Below are 21,575 nucleotides of genomic sequence, written 5' to 3' on the forward strand. Positions count from 1 at the left end.
TGTCTCTAATGGAATATTTAGCTCAGCAGTCTTGGGAAAGTTATAAAAACTAAAATTAGATTCTATGATAACAAGTCATTTCAGTACATAAAAGAAGACAAAGGAAAGTTAAGGGGAACAACAATGAAAAAACTTAACCCCACACACAAAACAAAATACCAACAAACAGCTGAGATCTTTTTGGTGATCTCTGATTTTAAAAGGTTTGTAAGCGATGGAAGAGGAGGTATGCAACTCCTCTAAGAAAAGCACTGGAAAACAAAAACCAGCACATCACCTAGAACCTTAACCTTCAATAATATGGTATTGATATGCACAGCAGGAAGAAAGGGTCACTTACCAAGAATATTGCTTTGCTGACAGATAAAATCTTAGCCGAATTATTCCACTTAATTCTTCTCCATTAAGCAGACCATCTTTGAACTGGAGAAGGTGTTACTGATAGAACTAGAAGAGGTGATAATGTGAGGCACATTTGCTTTTGCAAATGTGTTTCCCTCTTGGCCCCATAAACCATTTCCCAGATGAAAGAACTTGAAACTAGAAGACAGAAATGCCTGAGTAATGCCTGAGTGTGAGCTTTAAATGCATTTGAGAATAGGAGAACTGTCATAAGAGAGGAGATAAGAAAATATTTTTCCTATTTTTTTAAATGAGGAAAAAGTGCATTCTGAATTCCAGACAATAAATGAAACATCATTCCACAGCATAATTTGAGCATTATTACTAAACATATGGGTTATATGTGGTTAGAGAAGAAACATATGTCTTTTACAGACCTGGAGAAGTTCATCATGATAGAGTTATGTCACATTAGCCACATTTTCTAGTATGAAATAGTCATTAAACTAGTTATAAAAAGGAGAATGGTCACATTTAATGAATCTTGATTTTTAAGGCACTGGGGAGAAACTGTAGTATCCTCTTAGCCCAGGTGGGAAAGTATGGATTAAATATTATGATTAGTATATTTGTACCTGGTTGGATTCATGGTCCCAGAGAAGAGCAGTTTTGCTCCCTCTGCACTTAGTCTCTACCAATATTATGCACCAGTTGGCCCCATGTAGTTTAATACTTTTACCTCTCATCTTTTTTTTTTCATTTGCTGTCATATTTAATAAATCAGGCATTAAGCTACATGTTTTTTAACTGCTGGAGGGAAGCATATACAATTGATATGATTGCCCTAAGCATATTCATTACTTGAAATTGTTTTTGAGTTTTATCTGAAGGTATCATATTTTTTAAAATTTTTTTAAATGTTTTAATTTTTTTTATTATTGCAAACAAGTGGGATATATGTTGTTTCTCTATTTGTACATGGAGTCAAGGCATACCATTTGTGTAATCATAAATTTACATAGGGCAATGTTGTTTGATTCATTCTGTTATTTTTTTCCCTTCTCCCCCACCCCTCCCACCCCTCTTTCCCTCTATACAGTCCTTCCTTCCTCCATTCTTACCACCCTCCTTATCCCTAACCCTAAATCTAACCCTAACCCTAACCCCTCCCACCCCCCATTATATGTCCTCATCCGCTTATCAGCGAGATCATTCGTACTTTAGTTTTTTGAGATTGGCTTATCTCGCTTTTTACCTCTCATCTTAATGAGAACATAAAAGTTGTGGTTTGCAAATGCACAAATGACAAAGAAACTGGAAATGACAAATCACAGACTAAATGGATGTCATCAAGACTACCATGAACTTCATTAGCTATAGCCTTTACAGATAACTTAAAATTTCTTTTCTAGTCCTAAAGCTCCAACCACAGGCTATGTACCTGTTTAATAAGAAACTCTGATGCGCCATTGTGTCTTTGCTGTGACTTAAGCCAATCCAGGAAGCCCAAGTTAAGGAGCCCAGATCTACTGTGCTAGGAAGAGACCAAAGGAGTCAATGAGGAACTTACAGTAGATTGAGGGAAGTAACACTTGTAAACAACTGTAGTCAGTGGTCTATAATGAGGTGACTGAAAAAGAAGGAACCAGTATAGGTCTGTGTTAAACAGCTGGCTTAGGCTTTCTGTATAATGCCCAAGATTTACTGGGCAACAAAAAGCAACACTCCACGAGTGTTATGGTCTCCACTTGTTTTTTAGGGAACACTCAGTTTCATGGAACAATTCTATACTCTCCCTGTCTTGATTACTTGCACATGATTGTTTAGGATGACTGCTTTTTTCCAAACTCCAGTTGATCATTCTCCTAAGCCATTATCAGTTCTTGGCAAGCCCAGGAAGTAGTGTTAAACCTGAGGTCAATGTTGTCAACTAAGAGCTAAAATAAGTTTGGTTTTAGCTGCTGAAAACAAACATATTTCCCATTAAGACAGGCATTAAGAACTGCCTTACTCTATTTACAGAATCTAGTATTTCCATTCTCAGGTAATTCACTGGGTGTCTTCTGCAAGAATTGTAAATGCAAAAGCCTAAAGCCACCAGACAGGAAATAAAGGAGTGAAATAACAGGGGAACCAGCCAGAGAATAAATGCCTTCCCATAAGGGGCAGGTGGTACTCTGCTCCAACTGACAGAGCAATGCATGAGTGCTTGCCCAGGACTGCCATTTGCTCTGATTTTGCAGGAAACCAGAAATAAGCATTTTGATGTGAAAATTTTTAAATCAGCAGCTATTTCCAGTTTTTTAAAAAATATACCCTAGGCACAACAACATGCCCGTGGAACAGATCAGGGCCACAAGCTGCAGCCATTTTACAACCTCTGACCTGCTTTCAGTGTAAAAAAGTGAGAAAGAGAAGAAAAGGATGCAGAAGAAATATCTGTTAGAACTTTTATCTGCTTCCCATGACCTTACAATTTATCTAGGAGGAAAAAATATGATCGCATGTGAAGAAAAATTGATGAACCACATCAGTATTGAGTAAGTGCCAAAATAAGTAGCATTTTATTTAATCATCTTACAAGTCCTGATGAGCTCAAAACTCACAACAATGTTCTGGGGCTTTCCCCAGGCTTGTTAGTTAGCAGAGCATGTTGCTGGGACAAAAGTTTATAATGTCTCATTGTCTTTTGTCATGACAAAAACTCCAACTCCTTTAGTTGACTGTGTTTTCCATTTTACCTACTTATTTGTCTTCTTGATAGGAAATTTGATGAGCACAGGCACAGAATTAGGGGTGAATGTGGTTTGATGGAGGAGGGGGAGAGACCAGACTGAACAAAGCCAGGTGTCAGTGTTTAGGGAAAGTAACAGGTAATTTTGGAAGTGTAGTCTGGATCTCAGTGACACCTAGTCTTGGGTATGATTTAAGGACTTTGAATTATATGTTCTAGGCCAGTGTCCAGGGGAATTTGCTGTAGTGATAGAAATGTTCTATCATCTGTACTAATGCAGTGACCAAAGGCTACATATGGCTGTTGAGTTTTGAAATGTACCAAGGTGACCAAGGAGTTGAATATTTTTATCTTACTTTTGGAAAATTTAAACTTCAGTAGAACATGTGGCTGATGGCTAAAGTATAAGTTATAGGCAGTGAGGTCCCTTGGACATCGTGGAGGATAATGAAATGATGCAAGAACTATGCAAACATAGTCACAGTGTGCAGGTTACATGCAGCCAGGGGACAATGATACGGGAAGCTTTTCTGTTAGTCATACAACACAGTTGGATATAAATATGGGTTCAAAAAGAGGAAAGCCAGGTATGATGGTGCACACCTGTGATCCCAACATCTCTGGAGGTTGAGGCAGGAGGAACACAAGTTCAAAGCCAAGTTTAGCAACTTAGTGAGGCCCTGAGCAACTTAGTGAGACCCTGTCTCAAAAATAAAAAGGGCTAGAGATGTGGCTCAGTGGTTGAGAGTCCCTGGGTTCAATCCCTCATCCCAAAAAAAAAAAAAAAAAAAAAAAGTGGAAAGAGATATTTTTAAAAAAATCACAGTGAAGACTGACCTGAAATTTTCCAATCAGAGTGGCTACAGGAACATTCCTGCCATTGATAGAAGTAAAAAATATTGGGGAAAGAATATCATTTTGGTTTTGGTTTTGGAACAGGGTGAGAGATTTAGCAGGAAGCAGGAGACAGGGCATGACTTCACTTTAAGGACGGAATAAACCTAGGTCAAATACTGACTGAAGCCAGCTATCCAAGAATTCTCTATTTTAAGTGTGAAAAAAATTGCCCATCCAACTCCACCCTTCCAAAAACAGCAGATAGCAGGGCAGTTCAGTGACACATGACAGGTCACCTAGCTGTCTTTGTCAGGAAGATGATACAAATTCCAACCACCGGATGTCCTGATTTCATGATCTATCCATTAGAACAGATAGCACTTCCCAGGCACCTGGGTGTGGACTGGCATGGGAAGTGTTTCCTACCACCATTTGTTTTTCCTCCTCTCTTCCTCTGCACGTAGGCCTCTACCTCTTTTGCTTCTTGCTCCTTCTGGGTTCTTACCCCAAACAGGCCTCCACTGGGAGATTCTGGTTCTGGTGACTGCAGAGTTTCCCTGCCTTTGCCTCCAACACCTGACTAGGGGGATGCCACATCTCTTTAACCAGCTTCCACCATGTGTGGTAGGAAACCAATTGGATCAGGACACACGGAGGTAGGGGGCCTTGGCCCTGGTGCCCCAGCAAAGTTTCTCATCTTGTTTTATTTCTTCAGCCTTGGTCGCTGTTTCATCTCAGGGCCCCTGCTGGTTTTTCCTCATCAGTAGAGGCAGACAGCAATGGGGTGGAAGGGAATAATGCCTGGACCTCACCAAGTTATAAGGGAAAGACATCTTTTATTACTTTTTAAACAGGAGACACATTCAAGGTAATGACCCAGAGACACTGTGATCTAAGAAGAAACATTTGTTTGAATAAAAGTTCTTTTATAAAACCTCTCAGGGAAGCCACATAAGGCAGCCGATAATATTAGTGGCCTCTAGGAAGAATTCTGTGGTAAGGTTCTTGAGTTAGGGAAAGACATCTCTGAATATACCTATTTATGCATATTTAATTTTGAACCATGTGAACATATTGCCTACTTAAGAACTGAATAAACAACATGTCAAAGTTTTGGAGGGGAAGTGAGCTGACATGTGTCCCAATCAGTCTTCCTTTCTTTCGATTCTAGAAAGCCACCACTTCCCTAAAACAAGCAGACTTGTTCTATGCCCTGAGGGAACCACACTCTATAGCTTAACAGAGACGTCTTTGTGTTTGCCCTGAGCAGCAGCTACACTGGTCTCTAGGAAAGTGGCCCTTTCATATGTGATACTGAGTTCACCCTAATCCTCAAACCCATACCACAGTGTTTTCAACCAGCCATTTTGCCCACCAGAGAACATTTAGCAAAGTCTAGAGACATTTTTTGATTGTTGGGAGCTGGTGCTGTTGGCTTCCAGGAGGTGGAGACCAGGGATTCTGCATCTTACAATGCACAGGAAAGATCTCCAAGACAAAGAATCACTTAAATGTTGCTAGTGCCAAGGCTGAAAAACCTTGCCCAAACCAAACTAACCTGTTAAGAAGAGGGTTGGATATGAGTCCAGATATTAGTTTCTAACCCTGGGCACTTTTTCTAATTGATTTGTATCTTAGTTTTCCTCAGTGATAAAATGTAGTTAATTCCTACTCTAAATGGCTTATATTGCTGTGACGATCAAACAGTTTAATAGACATGAACACATACTGGACAAAGCAGAGTATTAATGAGTGAAGTCACAGTTTTTGTTAGTGAGAGCAAGATCCCTCTGCCTCTGATTTCCAGATTATTCTGTGGGAGCCAAGCAAGGCAGGGGTGTGACTGCTCCCCTAGGGCTGCATGTGGGGGAGGAAGGTTACTTAGCATCCTGATGCTGGCTGCAGTCAGACCTGGGCATGGCACGGTGCACAGGGTGTGCTGGAGCAAGACACTGTGTCCTTTCCAGTAGCAGTGGCTTCTGAAATGAGGGACAAAGATGTGGGCTGCTTTTGGGTTTAGAAAATTGAGCAGCAAGGAGGTGGGCTTCACAGTATAGAGATGGGGAGTTATTAAATAACCCTATTAGTTTCTAAAGCATGTATAATCCTATGCATTACCCTCCTCTCCAGTGCAGATCATCCCTCCAAACAACTCTGCTTCTGCATAGTGTCACTTATGTGCCTGTTTTCTTTCTAAGTACTTAAATGTGTGATTTCAAATGTACCTTTATTACTTTTAAGTGAGGTGTTACATTATCATTAAGTAAAAACAGTTTTGCAGTGTAGGATAGAAACCACTGAGGGAGCCAACCCTCCTGTCAGTCTGTGTCTCTGAATGGTTCATTGTTCAGTGACCTCTTTCCGCATTCACGTTGGAGGGGGCGTCTCTGTGGTAAGCCACAGAAATTTTGTTGTGCTTCTGCCTGCTGATCAACGAAAACTGCATTTTATGGTTCCAATTCCAATAAATGTCACATTAGTGGCCTTAAAACACTAACTACAGGAGATAATATCCTAAACTTAAAGCCTGTTATGTGGCTTCCTTCAGGATCAACAGCAACCAGGATGTGGTTGAGCTTGGTTTTGAATGACAGGCTAACAAGCTGGAATGTTCAGTGTTCCTGCAGCTTTTTGGGCCATCTGAACTGTCATTCTTGCTCTTAGGGCACAACATTGCTTTTGTTTTCCAGCGAAAGGGCTGAATATAAGCAGATAATCTACAGGCCTCCCTGCAAGGCTTGACCAGCAGGATTCTGGTCTGACCAGCAGGCTCCTTATCCCAGGGCCTTTGGCTTATCCATCTTTATCCTGACCTCCCCCATCCCTTGCCTGGACTTTTAACAGGGACTTTTAAAGGTGGCAATCTTTTTTTTTTTTTTTTAATTTTTTTAGTTGTAGATGGACACAATACCTTTATTAATTTATTTATTTTATGTGGTGCTGAGGATTGAACCCAGTGCCTCACATGTGCTAGGCAAGAGCTCTACCACTGAGCCACAACCCCAGCCCCTAAAGGTGGCAATCTTAACTCACATAAGAACATAGCAATTCCGAATTGAGCAGTTCCTCATAGGGCATTTACCGTGTGCTCATTCAGGATATTTGCTTTTGTATGGAGTTAGAACCACTGGCTGCTGGAATAATCTTTTTATATGAAATTCCACTAAGTTTAGTCTAGCCCAAATCCTATTTATTCACTGAATTAAAACATAATTACTATCAGAAGCAATTTCAAAAGCTATGCTAAATAATAAGAGCTAACATTTATTCAGTGTTTACTATGGTAGCTACCATTAAAAGTACTTTAGAATTATTAATTCATTTACTCTTTATAAGGACCCAATGAGGTGATGTACTTGGCTCTCTGTGTCTGTGGTTCTGATCCATGGATTCAACCAATCATGAATTGAAAATATTTGGGAAAAAAATTGCACCTGTTCTGAACATGTACAGAATTTCTCACTTGTCATTATACACTAAACAGTACAGTGGAACAGCTATTTACAAAGATTTGCATGGCATTATGTATTATAAGTATTCTAGAGATGATTAGAGTTTATGGGAGGATGTGCATAGGTTACATGTAAATACCATGCCTCTTATATAAGGGACTTGAGCATCTACAGATTTTGGTATCCTTGAGAGTCCTAGAACCAGTTCCTCATGGATGAGAAAACAGATGCAGAGAGGTTAAGAAATCTATTCCAGGGCACAGAGCAAGTAAGTGGCAGAATACAGCCAGGATAGTAACCCAGAATGTCTCTCTCTAGGCTGTCAAAGCCTCCTTATTGAACTATGGTCTGAACACTGTGGTGTCCAGAGAGCATTGTTCACATGACATCAAAATGCTCCTTCTCAATTATCTGCTATAATAGTAAGGGCCAGTGGCACAGAAAAATCCAGCCATTTTTATATTGGGAAAAATAATGTAACAAAATTGAACAACTTTAAAACATATTTTTTCACAAATCAATGGTTCAAAGCCAATTTCCCTCATCCAAAGTATGTCTAATCTCTGTATACAGAATCTGAACTACCTGAAAAATACCATTTTCCAGACAATACATAGTAATTTCAAAGTGAAAAAATTGTGTGGAACACTAGAAATAAAGTGATAATTGCAAAATATTTTCTTAAGTGTAGAACTCAAAATTGACAGTTAGGGATGAGATCTACGTGGCAGGGTGTGACATATTTCAAATGGTCAAATTAGAACACATTTTAAAACATAACTGTCGACAGTTCCATAGACTGTCACAGAGGCAATGATTTGCTGATCATCCCTTCAGTAGCAAAGATCTGATAAAGAAAGCATTGGATAGGAGAGTGGCTATTTCGAAAGTTTATTTTCCCTGTGGGAATCATGTTCTCCCAAATGATACACCTACATTTTCTGGTGAGTTCACTGGGTGTTGATCCTGTGTTGTTCACTTCTATTAGTTGAGAATTCTCAGAGGCAGCTCAGTCCTCTGCGTGGAAGCTGTTGTCCTTGAAACATTCAGCATAGTGAAGGAGAAAAGGAAAAGTAGGTGGTCTCTGGTCTCAATGTGGCTATAAAGTTAAGATTCTCAATCCTCCTATCTTCTTTGCCCAAGTTTAGCATGTGTGTACCCCCAGGTGCTCCAAGGCACAACTTGGGTTCTGTCACAAGAAAACATTCAAGTTGCTCTTTGGGTCTTACTACAGTTGCTGCTACAGTTGCTGCCAGTGGAGATTATGAGGTACTGTCATTCATATCGGTGATTTTCACCCCTCCAGGGTGTGCCTCTGTATTATAAATCAGAAAACACTTGGTCATTGAACACAGAGCTGAAATGTAGGTCTTCCAGGTACTATTCTAGTTCTTCTGAACTAAGTTTTGATATTATGCCCTTATCATTTGTTATGGGTGTGGTTAGCATCTGGAATATAAGATGCATTTGATTTGTGTCCATGCACTCACTCAGTTATTCAGTTGGCAAATATTTATTTAGATTGGCACTGTGCTAGGCCTTAGGGATAAAACAGTAAACAATCTATCTTCATCAAGAGACATAAGTCCCTGCCTTAATAATGCTATCATTGATATGGTAAAGACAGACTAAATAAGTAAGCTTAATCAAATAATTACCAATGTGTTTTTTCTTAGCTTCTTTAATTTTCCCCTCAGCACTACAGACTAAACCTAGGACCTCACATATGCTAGGCAAGTGCTGTACAACTGAGCTAAACCCCCAGTCCCTTTTTTGTGTTATTATTGGGACAGGTTCTCACTGAGTTGACCAGGCTGCCTCAGCCTCTCAAGTAGCTGGGAGTACAAGTATGCACCACCATGTCTGGCTAATAATTACCAACTTAGTAATCACCAAGCATTGTGATGAGAATAAAGAAGGACAGGAGTGCTGCCTTTTAAGTAAGCTATTCAAGGAGCCCCTCTATGGAGGTGACCTGGTGGCTGGGATCACAGGTATGATGAGGCAGCCAAGAGAAGAATGGAAGAAGGAGCCTTCTTGGAAACAGAAAGGAACTGGGTGAATTCAGGGAACCAAGGAGAGGCCAGTGTGTGGAGGGTCCTGAGTGAGGAAGAGTGGGCAAGTTAGGTAAGAACAGCTGGGGCCAATTTTGTCTCCCTGGCAACACCAGACAATGCTGTCACAAATGGGGAGAAGGGGTGTTGCTGGCATCTGGTGGGTGCAGATTGGAGTTGCAGTGACACATCCTTCAGTGCCTAGGACAGCCCCTCATCACAAAGAATCATCAGCCCCAAATGACAGTAATGCCACGTTGAGAAACCCTGTGTTAGAGAAATAAGCAGTGGCCTAGACTAAAATGGTAGACTGGGAGGGGAAAAATAAAAAAGGAAACACATTTGAGATACTTCAGAGTTGATATTGACTGGGTTGTAGTTGGAAGTGGGACTAAGGGAGTGATAGGAACTCTTGATGACCCCAGGATTCTAACCTGAGCTTCTGGGTGGATCTGGTGGCCATTCATGAAGATGGCAAGGAAAAGTGAAGTCTAACTTGTTAATCTGGGAATGCCAGGGAGCCATTGACAGGGAGAAACAAATAGGTGGTTGAAAATGTGGTTTGGGAACCTAAGGGAGAGGTCTGAGATTCAACTTCAATTTTTCCAGTTGTAGATCCATAGGAATTGGTGAAACAAGGTGGAAAAGAGAGGCCCCAGGACTAAGGGAGCATCCATATTTTTTTTATATTACCTCTTAAGACCCTTCTTTACAGAGTTATATAGGTTGAACATTCCTAATTGGAAAATCCAAAATTCAAAATGCTCCAAAATCTGAAAATTTTTGTGTGCTGATATAATGCCACACATGAGAAATTCTACACCTGATCCCATGTGATGGGTCAGTGTTCAGGTACACTAAAAATTCTCCATAAAATTACCTTTAGGCTATGTGTATAGTAGTGTATGAAACATAAATGAATTTCACATTTATACTTGGGTTCCATCCCTATGATATCTCATTACATATATGCAAGTATTTCAAAATCTGAAAAAAATCCAAAATCCAAAACACTTCTGATCCCAAACACCTTGGATAAAGGATACTCAATCTATATTCCTACAATAAGCAAAACTTTCTAAGTCATTGCCTTATAATCTTCTACTGGCCCTCTGTGGCCTCCAGAAGAAAAAAATCCACATTTCAGAGAACAGTATGAGTTCTTTATGGTCCATCACCAGTGAGTGTGTCTTGACCCATCTTCTGTCACCATCTTGGATGCACACCTAACTCTGGCCACGCCAAATTTTTTCTCTCTCTGTTTTTCATCCCTATGCCTTTTCACACATGCTGGTCGCTCTGTGATCTCTTCATTATAGGAATAGCTCTCTCTTCTCCTTGCCCACTCTCCCAAGTGATGTCTGTCAGTCATCCCCTCCCAGACCTCTCTCGGCCCCCTTCACTTACCTCTGTTGTCTCATGGATGACTTTGTTCTGTAATAATTGTGTGCAGTTATGTCCTGCCACCTGCACCACGAACAGCTAGAGAGCAGGGGCCTTGCCCAGTCATCTTGACATCTATAGGGTCCCACACATTGCCTAGCACATAGCATTCAAGGATGTATCACTTTTTTTTTCTTAATTCTAAAATTGTCATTGACTTTCCAGACAGATATGTTCTTGAGCCTACAGTTCCAGTACTACAATTAGAGGTGAGATATGTTGGGGTGGGGGCAGAAAGGGGGTGGCATTTGTACTTTGGATGTTTGACTCACAAGAAGCACACTTTTAAAGAGCTCAGTTCAGTTCCCTGGACTTTTTTTTTCTGTATCAAAGATGACACTGATTATGATTATCTGGGTCATGGGTCACTGTATGGATACTTGAAAGTTGGGTATTAATGGTATAGCATCCTGAAGTCCCTCTGACTGTAATCTACAGACTGTTCGTGATCAGTTGCTCATGAGAAAGCTTCAGCGACAAACTTTAAAAGGCAGCCTTTTGCCCTCTCTGTTATTTAACAGTTCTGTTCTTTACTGATTCTGGCCCAATTAATGGCTGTCCATAGAGAGTGGTAACCATGCTAAGGGGGGTCCAGATTTGGGACTAGTTGGCAGCCAATTATTTCTTAAGCACAGCAGCAAAGAAAAATACCCTTTTCTTTGTAAAATGACAGAAACAGCACCAATGATTATCCAGGTTTGCTATTTGAGAAGAAGTGAGATGGAACAATAACCTAGTAATTTTAAAGCAATTTATATCACTCACAAAATCATAAAGGAGTGTACACTTGAAAGCTGTACTTAGGACCCAAAGGCAGTGATGAAAGCAGATAGAACACTTGCCCTTGCCCTATGACCTCTCTTCCTTCCTTACCCACAGTAGCCTCAACTCCAGAAGGGAATCTGTGCTAGGGCCATCAGACTGGACGGGCAAGTGATGAGTTCAACCTCATGCAGGACACTTACTGTGTGAACACAGCATTACTATAGTGTAGCTTGAGTATAAAACCTAATTCTGTAGGAGAAGGTACTGGATGATGGTAATTGATGGTAATTGACAACTATAAAGTTGCTATTGTTGTTGCCCCAATGGAATTTAAACCCTAAAAGAATGGGGAGACTAGGGGGAATTCAATGCTTAGAGAAGGCACAAATATTACTGTCATTCTTTCCATATGGGAACACTGCTCAAAGTTTGGAATTGCTAGTGGTCTGGGACCCTATTCTTCTTCCATGCAGTCCTTACTCTTGAGTATGGAAAGCAGCAAAGAGCATTGAAAATCTATGACAAAAGGAAACTTTACTTTTGTGTGTTAATGACACCTTTAAAAAAGTATGTCTAGAAAGGGAAAATGTTTGCTTTGCTTTGCATCACATTAAATAAAATTCCAAGTTTTCTCTTGTGCTTTACCATCTTTCAGTGTCTGATTTTAGTTTCAGGAAGCTATCTTGTGCTTTTCTGAACCCTTTCTCTTCCTCCTGTTTCTGCCTTTATACCATCTAGCTGCTCTTCCTGGGCCAGTAGAAGTCTGGGAGAAATAAATGTCACTCTCTCTCTAAGGACACAAGTGCAATAGAATGGGGCATGTGGTTGAAGAGTATGGTGGGAAGGGCAGACAGTGTGTCCAGCCTTGATCTGCATGCATTTAAAGAAAGTTGTGGCAAAACTAAGCAACACAGTCCTATCTTCCAGAATGTGGCTTTATTTTTGGCTTATTAATTATTCTAAACTCAGAGAAAAGTCAGTTTCACTGTTCCCCTTCATCATCTATGTTTTGTGGAATATGTGTTTTGGATATAACCTTAAGATTAGGGGTGTCTTAAAGTTGTAAATATAAGAGATTTTAAAAGCAGTGAACAAAATTTTGGAGAACAAAATTAGAGGATTTCCTTTTCTGAGAATTCTGCTTTGGAAAAAGAAACTTTGTTTCTTAAGGAAGTATTCGATGTAATAAAAAGTCAAAATTTTCCATTTCCTTTTGGAATTTGGAATGTGCCAGCTCAAGCTGAATTGATGTTTATTTCCAGGCTTTTAATTCACTATTTATTTATTTCTGATAAAACTTTTTAGCATTTTAGAGATCTTCATTTATATATGTGTATATAAATTAGCTATGTATATATACACACACAGTTAATTTTTAATGTGTACTTTTTTGGGTTTGGAGGTACTCAATTGTTTCAGTGAGTTCACAGAGGTGTGGGAAGAAACTACACAGTCTGATTAATTTCCTGATATATCTAGCCGAGAAAAGGGTGTCTCACCAGAAACCAGGTAGCCACAGACAGCTGATGTGATTTGTCTCCGTGTGGCACCCCATGGCCCTCAGAATCCCCAATAGGACACATACTGGCTGGTACACAAGGCCAAATTGGGATATCAGACCCTGGCCCTATCCTCAGGCTTCCATTTCCATGAAAGAAGAATGTAACCCACAATCCCCTCTTGAAACAGGAAGCATTACAGACACCATGCCTTTCTGCTCTTTGACCCAAATTCAGCATCAGTGTTCAGGCCAGTAAGCAGTGGGCACCCAGGCAACCCAATACAGTACCTACATCCCCAGCTTTCCAAACCCACAATGCCTGGTTCCCCACATGCTCTCACTCAGTAGACAAAGCTGAGCACATATTTGTGTCAGGCACAGGGGTGAACCCAAGGGACTTGGCCCATGACCTCATGAAACCAAGTAAAAGAGGCTGAGCATTTTAGCACTATTAATAAATGCCCTTTCAGCAAGTTCGTCCCATCTTGTCCCCCAGATGATTAAGGAGGCACCTCTTTTCCCAAGTCTTCTCTAATACTGATCACTGTTCTTTCTAAATATCTTAGCCAACTAGATAGGTGAAAATGCTTTCATTTTCATTTCAATTTGTATCATTTTTATTACATTAAGTTTGATTTTTTTAGATGAGTTTTATTTATTTGCATGTATTGTTGTGAGGTTTACTTATGAACATCCTTGGCTGTTTTGTTGGTAAGTGCTACTTATATATTAAGGGCATTGCAATTTTTTGTTGCAAATATTTTTCTGGACTTAAAATAGACTTTTTCCCCCCAAAGTCATTTCCCTTTATTAAATGTTGATTTCACAGACTAGAAATACAAAATAAAAGTAGAAATAGGCCCCAGTTAGGAGCTACAGGACTGACCCCTGCTGCAGCGTTCAGATGGGGGGCAAGCAGCAGCTACATCCCTAAGGTTGGGAACAGCTGGACGAGGATCTGGACCCTGCACTGCCCTGCTGCCCAACCAGTCCCTCCCCAAGTTACAAGGAGCCATCCCTGTGAAGCAGTAAAAGTTAAGATGCCTCCCCCACAGCCCCAGCAAAGTGCATGCCACCAGGAGAGCTTGTTCAGATGGCACAGAACCCAAGGACTTCATGTCATGTGAGTAAAAACTGGTACCAGAACATGGGTAGGAGCTGGGTATGACCAGGCAAGCACAGAGATTTTTCCTCCTCTACTCATTGGAGCCTGAGCCGAGTCCTCTGAGCTGGGAGGAGTACTGACCAGTTCCTCCTCCTCAGAATCCTCGCTCCGCCGCCTCTCCTTCTTGCTCTTGTTCTCTCCTGAAGAGCTCTCATCACTGGACACAAATTCCTTGCTCTCGAAGCTCTCACTAGCTGCCTTGATGATGACTTGGATGATGACTAGAGGGTGTGGATTTCTTTTCCATCTTTACTTTTACTTTCCTCTACTTTGACTTATCCCTCTTAGAAGACTCACCTCGCCTCCCTCGTATTCTTTCATGGCTCTTTCATATTCCCTCCTGGCATCCTCAGCCTTCTGGTTCCACTCCTCTTTCTTCTCTTTGGACATCCCCTTCCAGATTTCGCCTGCCATCTGGGAAAGATCTGTGATACTGACACCAGGATGGTCTGACTGGATCTCTCGGCTGGCACTGAGCCACAGCATGCATGCAGACATGGTTCTCTTGGGGACATGGGGGTCTTTGCCCTTCTTCATCTCCATGGGCTTCTTGTGGCTCTTTCGATCCTTGACCATCTTGGCTCTTTTGAGCTGTTTCCACTTCTTCTCATCCTGGTCACTGTCACCCTCATTACTGGAAGAGCTGGCAGAGGCATTACTGTCAAACTCCTCCTACACGTCTTCCTCCTCTTCACCTGGGTTGGAGTTTCCTCTCCGGAGCCATCATTGCTATCATTGGTATTCTTTTCCCTGGCCTTGCCCTCCTCCTTCATCCTCTCCAAGTAGGCATCATGCTGATCTTCATCAGAGCCAGCATATTCGTCGTAGCTTGGGTTCATACCCTCTTTCAATCCTCAGTTTTTGATGGTAGTTTTTTTGCATTGACAAAATCAAACAGCTTTCCATACTCCTCCCTCTCAATGCTGCTGAAGGTATACTGAGTATCCTGCTTGATCTTATTTCAAAGTCAAAGAGCGAGGGGGGGGGGTGCCAAGGGCAAAGCTGACAAAAGGTATCTCATCAAAGCAGATGTGCACGGGTGGCTTGTGGATGTAGATGAAGCCCCACACCAGCAGGTACAACAGTCCTGAGCTCGCCTTGTAAGAGCAGGTGATGCACTGACCCCTGAGTGCCCTTGGAAGTTGCCTGGTACTGTGATCTTGCAGTTCACCAGTGCTTTCATGACCTGGCTGACCATCTCATAGAGTGATCCTGACATGTTCTTGGTGAGCCATCCCTCAAAGCGCTTCTCCACCTCTCGAGTGTCAAGGAGATGTCCTCATCCTTGGAGAAGAGTAGGATCAAGAAGTGGTAACAGGTTCAGTCCTGCTTGATGGAGGAATCCAGACTGATCACAATGAACATTTGGTGTTGATTCTTGTGGGGCAATAAAAAGAGGTGCAGTACAGTGGTGTAGGGGATCTTCTAGTCAGAGGTCTTGTAACGCAGGTTCAGAAAGGTAGGGTAGATCCGAGTGTCATAATGACTATGGGGAGTTAGGCACTGTAGCTCCCAGAAGATGCAGATGGCATCTCCAGTAGCCTGGATTATGTCTGCCTTTGAAAGCACACTCTGGGCAAAGGCTTGTACAGGGTCCACACCATCTTCCTGGGTGGGAGGGACATAGAAGCACACCTGCATGAGAGCGACCTCTGAATCATCATTCTGGTGGAATTCCAGTGTCACCCCACTCTTGCCTGTGGTACCCTGGGACACATTGCTGAGGGATGTCTCAAAGACTGGCTGGTCACCAATGTCAAAGGAAAGCATCTGCCCACCAAACTTCACTGTCGCCCGATTCCAGCCCTTCACACCAGATCCTTCTCCACTAGCTCAAGGCAATAGTGAGCTTCGAAGAAATCAGAGAGTTTCTCTAACTCCAATTCTCAGAAGCCATCGTACTTGTACACGTGGCTGTTCTTTGTGCGGAGTTTCAGTCCATGTACCAGAGCTACATGGCACCAGATGCCTTCTGTCAAGTCCCCAGCCTGGATGTTGTCCACTTTGCCAATCTTGCTGTTCTTGAAGATGATGCTCTGGAGGCTCCACCTTAGCAGACCATCTTTCGTGTAGCCTTTCACCTCCTGGTAGATGTCCTTGAACCAGTGTCTCTGCCATGTTGACCTGCCTCTGGTGGCCTGGGCACCGAGCCCTAGGCTGCTTGGGGAAACTGAATAAACCAGGAGCTGGGCCCTACCTCCTGGGTAGGTGTGCAGATACCCAGTAGGCTGGGAATCTCTTCAAGCGGCAGCCTTGCTACAGCCCAGGAGCAGGTGGTGGGCTTGATGGGGGCAGCCAGGGAGTGAGGTGGGGACAAGGGGATCAAAACAGACTTTTAATTTTGCTTACTTTTTTGGTGAGAATTTTTTATTTTGATTTCAGTTGGCTTAATAATTGTACATGTTTATGGGATAGACTATGGTGGTTTGATATATATGAATGTGTGATCATCAAATTGGGGTATCTATCATATCCTCACCTCAGATAATGTATCATTTCTTTGTGTGAGAACACTCAAAATCCTTTTCTGGCTGTTTTGAAATTAATATTCAGCACAATATTGTTAACCGTCCTACCCCACTGTGCCCTAGAATGCTAGAACTTATTTCTTCTATCTAACTGTAGCCTTGTACATATTAACCAATCTCTTCCTCTCTCCCCTACATCTTTTTCTGACCAAAGCTTTTGTAAAATAAAATTTGTTAATATTTCCATTAAGGCTTTTTCTTTGTTCTTATTTATCAGTCTCATGCAAGTAATTCCTTGTTTTAATTATAATAATTTGTAGTCTAAGGCTTCTCATGATTTTTCAAAAAATTTCCTGGTGATATTGTTACCTTTATTCTGCTCACTGAATTTAGAATTATAAAGCCATGATGTCTAAAAGGAATTCTAAAAGGATTTTTGTTGAAATTGTATTAAATGTGCTATTGAATTAAGGGAGAAGTAGCATCATTAAACTATTACATCTTTCCTTCCAAATATGAAATTCCTATATATTTATTATATTATGTCACTTATGATCCTCAATACATTTTCTCTTCATAGAATTTATATCTGTTTTTAGTGAAATAATCTCCTGTGTAACTTATGTGGGACTTTTTGGATGTTAATATTTTCATGTCTGTTTTATATTTACTTTTTTCCTATTGCAAATGGGAGTTTTTTTCCATTATGCCATCTATCTGAAAATGCATAAGATCTTGATTCATGTGAGTTTATTTTGTAAACTGTCAAATTGATTTTTTAAAAATTATTCTACTAGGTTTTTTATTGATTCTTGAGTATTCTAGGCAATAATCTTATCTCTGTAAACTATCACTTTCTCCTTCTAACCAGTATTTTGTATTTGACTTGCTTCTTTTATTTCATTAAGTTGGCCTTCAAAAACAGGATAGAAGAATTTTTGTCTTCAAAAGACAAATGACTCTCATACTGTTTCCCACACAGGCTGTTAGATGTGTAAATGAAATAGGGACACGTCTCTTTAGTGCTTGCTTTAGGATAATGTTCTGTCTTAGCTTGAAAACTTGTTTTCCATATTAAAAATGTTTCTTTCTGACTCTAGTTTTACCAAAAGTTTTTTTAATTAATACTTTCTTTTTCATATAATTGATTTAAGCAAACCATGAAAAGACAATGATTGTAAATACCCTAGCAAATAATAAAACCATGTTTCTCTTAAAATAGTATTCAATTTAGATTTTGAATCAGTCTAGATGTATGGAGTAATTGTTATTTTATAGTTTTGGTAAATTTTTAAAGGATTTTTAATAACTTCATTTTATTTACGTGTTGAGGCTCCAACCCAGTGCCTTACACATGCTAGGCAAGTGCTTTACCACTGAGCCACAACCCTAGCACTAGTTTGGGAAAAATTTTTAAATTTATTCCTATAGACCTGTAGATCATTACCCATAGTACAACAATCTATGTGGAAATTATCCTGAGATTTAAGAATTTTCATAAGTTATTTTTGAGATGGGCAAGTTGTTGAAATCATTCCTCCTGAGAAATTTTGGTTTGGGCAAGGAAAAACACTATTTTGTTAAATTTAGAATGTTGTTGACTGCTAAATACCCCTTTAAGTTTTCTGGTGATTGGTTTTTGTATTTGTTTGTTCTAATTATTATACATGACAGTACAATGCATTTTGGCATATCATCCATAAATGATAACTTCTAATTCTTCTGGTTGTACATGATGTAGAATCACACCTGTTGGGTAGTAATGCCAATTGATTCTACTATCCTTCCTACCACCATGCCCCCTCTCCTCCCTTCACTCCCCTCTGTCTAATCCCAATTACCTCTATTCTTCCTAGCACCTCCACCTTAGTTTAAATTAGCATAGGCATATCAGAGAAAAGATTTGGTCTTTGGGACTGGCTTATTTTGCTTAGCATGATATTCTCCAGTTCCATTCATTCACTGGCAAATGCCATAATTTCATTCTTTTTTTAAGGCTAAGTAATATTCCATTGTTTATATATACCACATTTTCTTTATTCATTCATCTGCTGAAGGACACCTAATGTAGCTATTGTGAGTTGAGCTGCTACAAACATTGATGTGTTTGCTTCACTCTAGTATGCTGATTTTAAGTCCTTTGGGTATAAACCAAGCAGTGGGGTAGCTGGGCCAAATGGTAGCTCCCTTCCAGGTTTTCTGAGGAATCTCCATACTGTTCCATAATGGTTGCATCAATTTGCAGTCCCACCAGCAATATTTGAGGGTTGTTTCTTATTTCATTGTGATTCTGTGATCATCTTCTGCAGCAATTCCTTTCATGGAGGCCATGTAGGATGCCTTGGAAAGGTGCGAGGGAAAGAGATGAAGCATGTAGATTGGGATGCATTTTATTTCTCATCTGCTTTCAAGAGAACCTGAGTTGAGGTTCCTTTCCTTTAATCGAAAGACAGAAATAGCTTGCATGTTTCCCCACCCTTCACTAAATACCCTACAGATTAGGAACTCATATGACTAAATGGGTATAATAACATTAATCCTCTATAGGAAAGAGTGATTCCCCTCCCTACATTGCTATGGTCTGGGAGAAATGAACAAAGAAGTCTGTCCTAAGAGTTTGAAACTTGTGGGAAAATCAACTTGAGTGTAGATAAAGCATCTGCTCCTGGTCTCACGTGCCCTTCAAACCTAGGGGAGTTCTGCCATAACCAGAGCCAAAGATATAGCAGTGGTCTTGCAGGAAGAAGAGAAGAAAGGTAAGAGTGTTATATTCTTGTGGGGTCCAGCCTTGCTCACCTCCAGTCCAGAGAGGTCCTGTAGAGACCATCTTCTACCCAGAGGACCAGGTGTGTACTCTTCCACATGGTAAACTCATCACCAATCCCTTCATCCATTAAGTGTTCATCTAGAGCCTACTTTGTGTCACCCACTGAAAACAAATCTGCAGACCAATCTCCTTAATTCTAGTCCAGAGCAAATTAGCAGTGACTAGTGGAGCAAAGAGGTAAAAGGCTAGGATGCTTCGAGTAGGTAGGACCTAAAAGTATTGAAAGTGTTTTAAAATCAACATTGCCGTTGTAATAAATTACCACAAACTTGTAACAACACAAATTTATAATGTTGCAGTTCCGTGGGATAGACAGCTAATACAAAAATCAAGGTGTTCATGGGGCTGCCTTCTTTCTGAGGACTCCAGAAGAGAATTCTTTTCCAGTTTCTAGGGGCTACTTACATTCCTTGCTCATGTCCCCTTCTTCCCTCTTTAAAGCCAGCAGTGGTGATTGAGTTCTTTTCCCTTTGTATCTTGCTGTCTCTTCTTTTTTCACTTGTAAGAACTCATGTTCTTACGTTGGGCCCCCTTGGATAAATCAGCAAAATATCCCTATCTCAAAGTCAGCTGATCAGCAACTTTAATTGCATCTGCAACCTTACATGGTAATATATTTTGCCTTCAAAGGTAACATATTCAGTGGTTATAGGGATTAGGCTGTGGACTTCCTTGGAGGATATTGTTCTGTCATAACATAATCTAGCAGAGTCCTCCTCTGTGTCCCTAAGGATCTTTGTTATCTCTTTATCATATTACAGTCAGTCTGTCAGAAACTATTTACAAACATCGACTGAGGTCCTGAGGTGTAGACACTGTCTCATTATTTCCTTTTGCTCCTCTTTTTCCCTTCCCTCTTCTATTTAACACCCTTCATAAAATCTCTGATGAGTGGATGCTGATACATTATGGGGGGAGTGGGTAAGAGAAGAATGGAGGAATGTTGGATTGTGTGGAGGAAAATGAGGGGAGGTGAGGGGCAGGGGGAAGGAAAGATGGTGGAATGAGACAAACATCATCACCCTATATACGTGTATTACACGAATGGTGTGACTCTACATCATGTATACCCAGAAAAATGAAAAGTTGTACTCCATTTGTGTACAATGAATCAAAAAGCATTCTGCTGTCATGTTTAACTAAATAGAACAAACAATTTTAAAAAAATCAACAAATGCACCTCCAAATTCCTAAATCTCCCTATAATAAACTTGCACAGACACAAGATCACTTTATAGAATATAAATATGAACTTGGCTTCTAATGCAACTCCCTGTGAGTAAAAAAATAAATATGGCATGTGTTAAGACTGTTAACACAAACCAATTAATGTTAGTACAGAATTTCCAAAGTCAAAATTTGAGCTCCCTCCTGGAGGAAGTGTAGTTTCCTTCTTTTCCTGAATTACTATGCATCCCCCACAGTACCATTTGCCATATTATCTCTTTGTGTTTACAGAAGCAGGTCATGTTTATGAAGCATGTCCGGAAGAAGGAAATGATATATGGAAAATATCTACTTGGGGTATAGAGTCAACTGATCCCTCGGTTGGAATCAAGAGCTATAAATATGCCGGTGACTTCATATGTACCGTGGGACTGGTATTTTCCATCTTTAAGCACACAGTTTGGATAAACTTAGATGGACTTATTTTTTAAGAATTCCTTGAATATGGAACATTAGTTATCCACAGAGATTTAATCTTAGGCAAAAAATAGGAATAAGGTCATCACCTCTGACAGCAGGATTAGTTCTTTTTCTTGAAAGTAATTGGACATTCAGTATGATTTTTGCAGTTTGTTTTGAATTGAGAATAGTCACCATCAGTTGAGATGGCAATAGAGGAAATGATTAATTTAGAAAGGAGAAGGATTGTGGGGTGGGTGGAAGTGACATTTTCTGCATTGTATTCTTAGAAACTTAGACTTTAAGAGTTGGAAGTGCCTCTGATAAAAACTTTATTAGCATAAAAGGAAACAGCAGTCCC

The 21,575-nt window shown here is 40.4% G+C and overlaps 1 protein-coding gene and 1 pseudogene across 2 annotated transcripts in view; one reads left to right on the plus strand and one right to left on the minus strand.

Annotated features, from left to right (window-relative positions):
* The window catches only part of Pip5k1b (phosphatidylinositol-4-phosphate 5-kinase type 1 beta), a 313,915-nt gene that overhangs the window by 124,406 nt on the left and 167,934 nt on the right, over nucleotides 1-21,575 (plus strand). The window lies entirely within an intron of this gene.
* LOC124964761 (FACT complex subunit SSRP1-like) lies at nucleotides 14,243-20,006 on the minus strand (annotated as a pseudogene).

The sequence above is a fragment of the Sciurus carolinensis genome, chromosome 14, assembly GCF_902686445.1.
Source record: "Sciurus carolinensis chromosome 14, mSciCar1.2, whole genome shotgun sequence".
NCBI classification, from domain to species: Eukaryota; Metazoa; Chordata; class Mammalia; order Rodentia; family Sciuridae; genus Sciurus; species Sciurus carolinensis.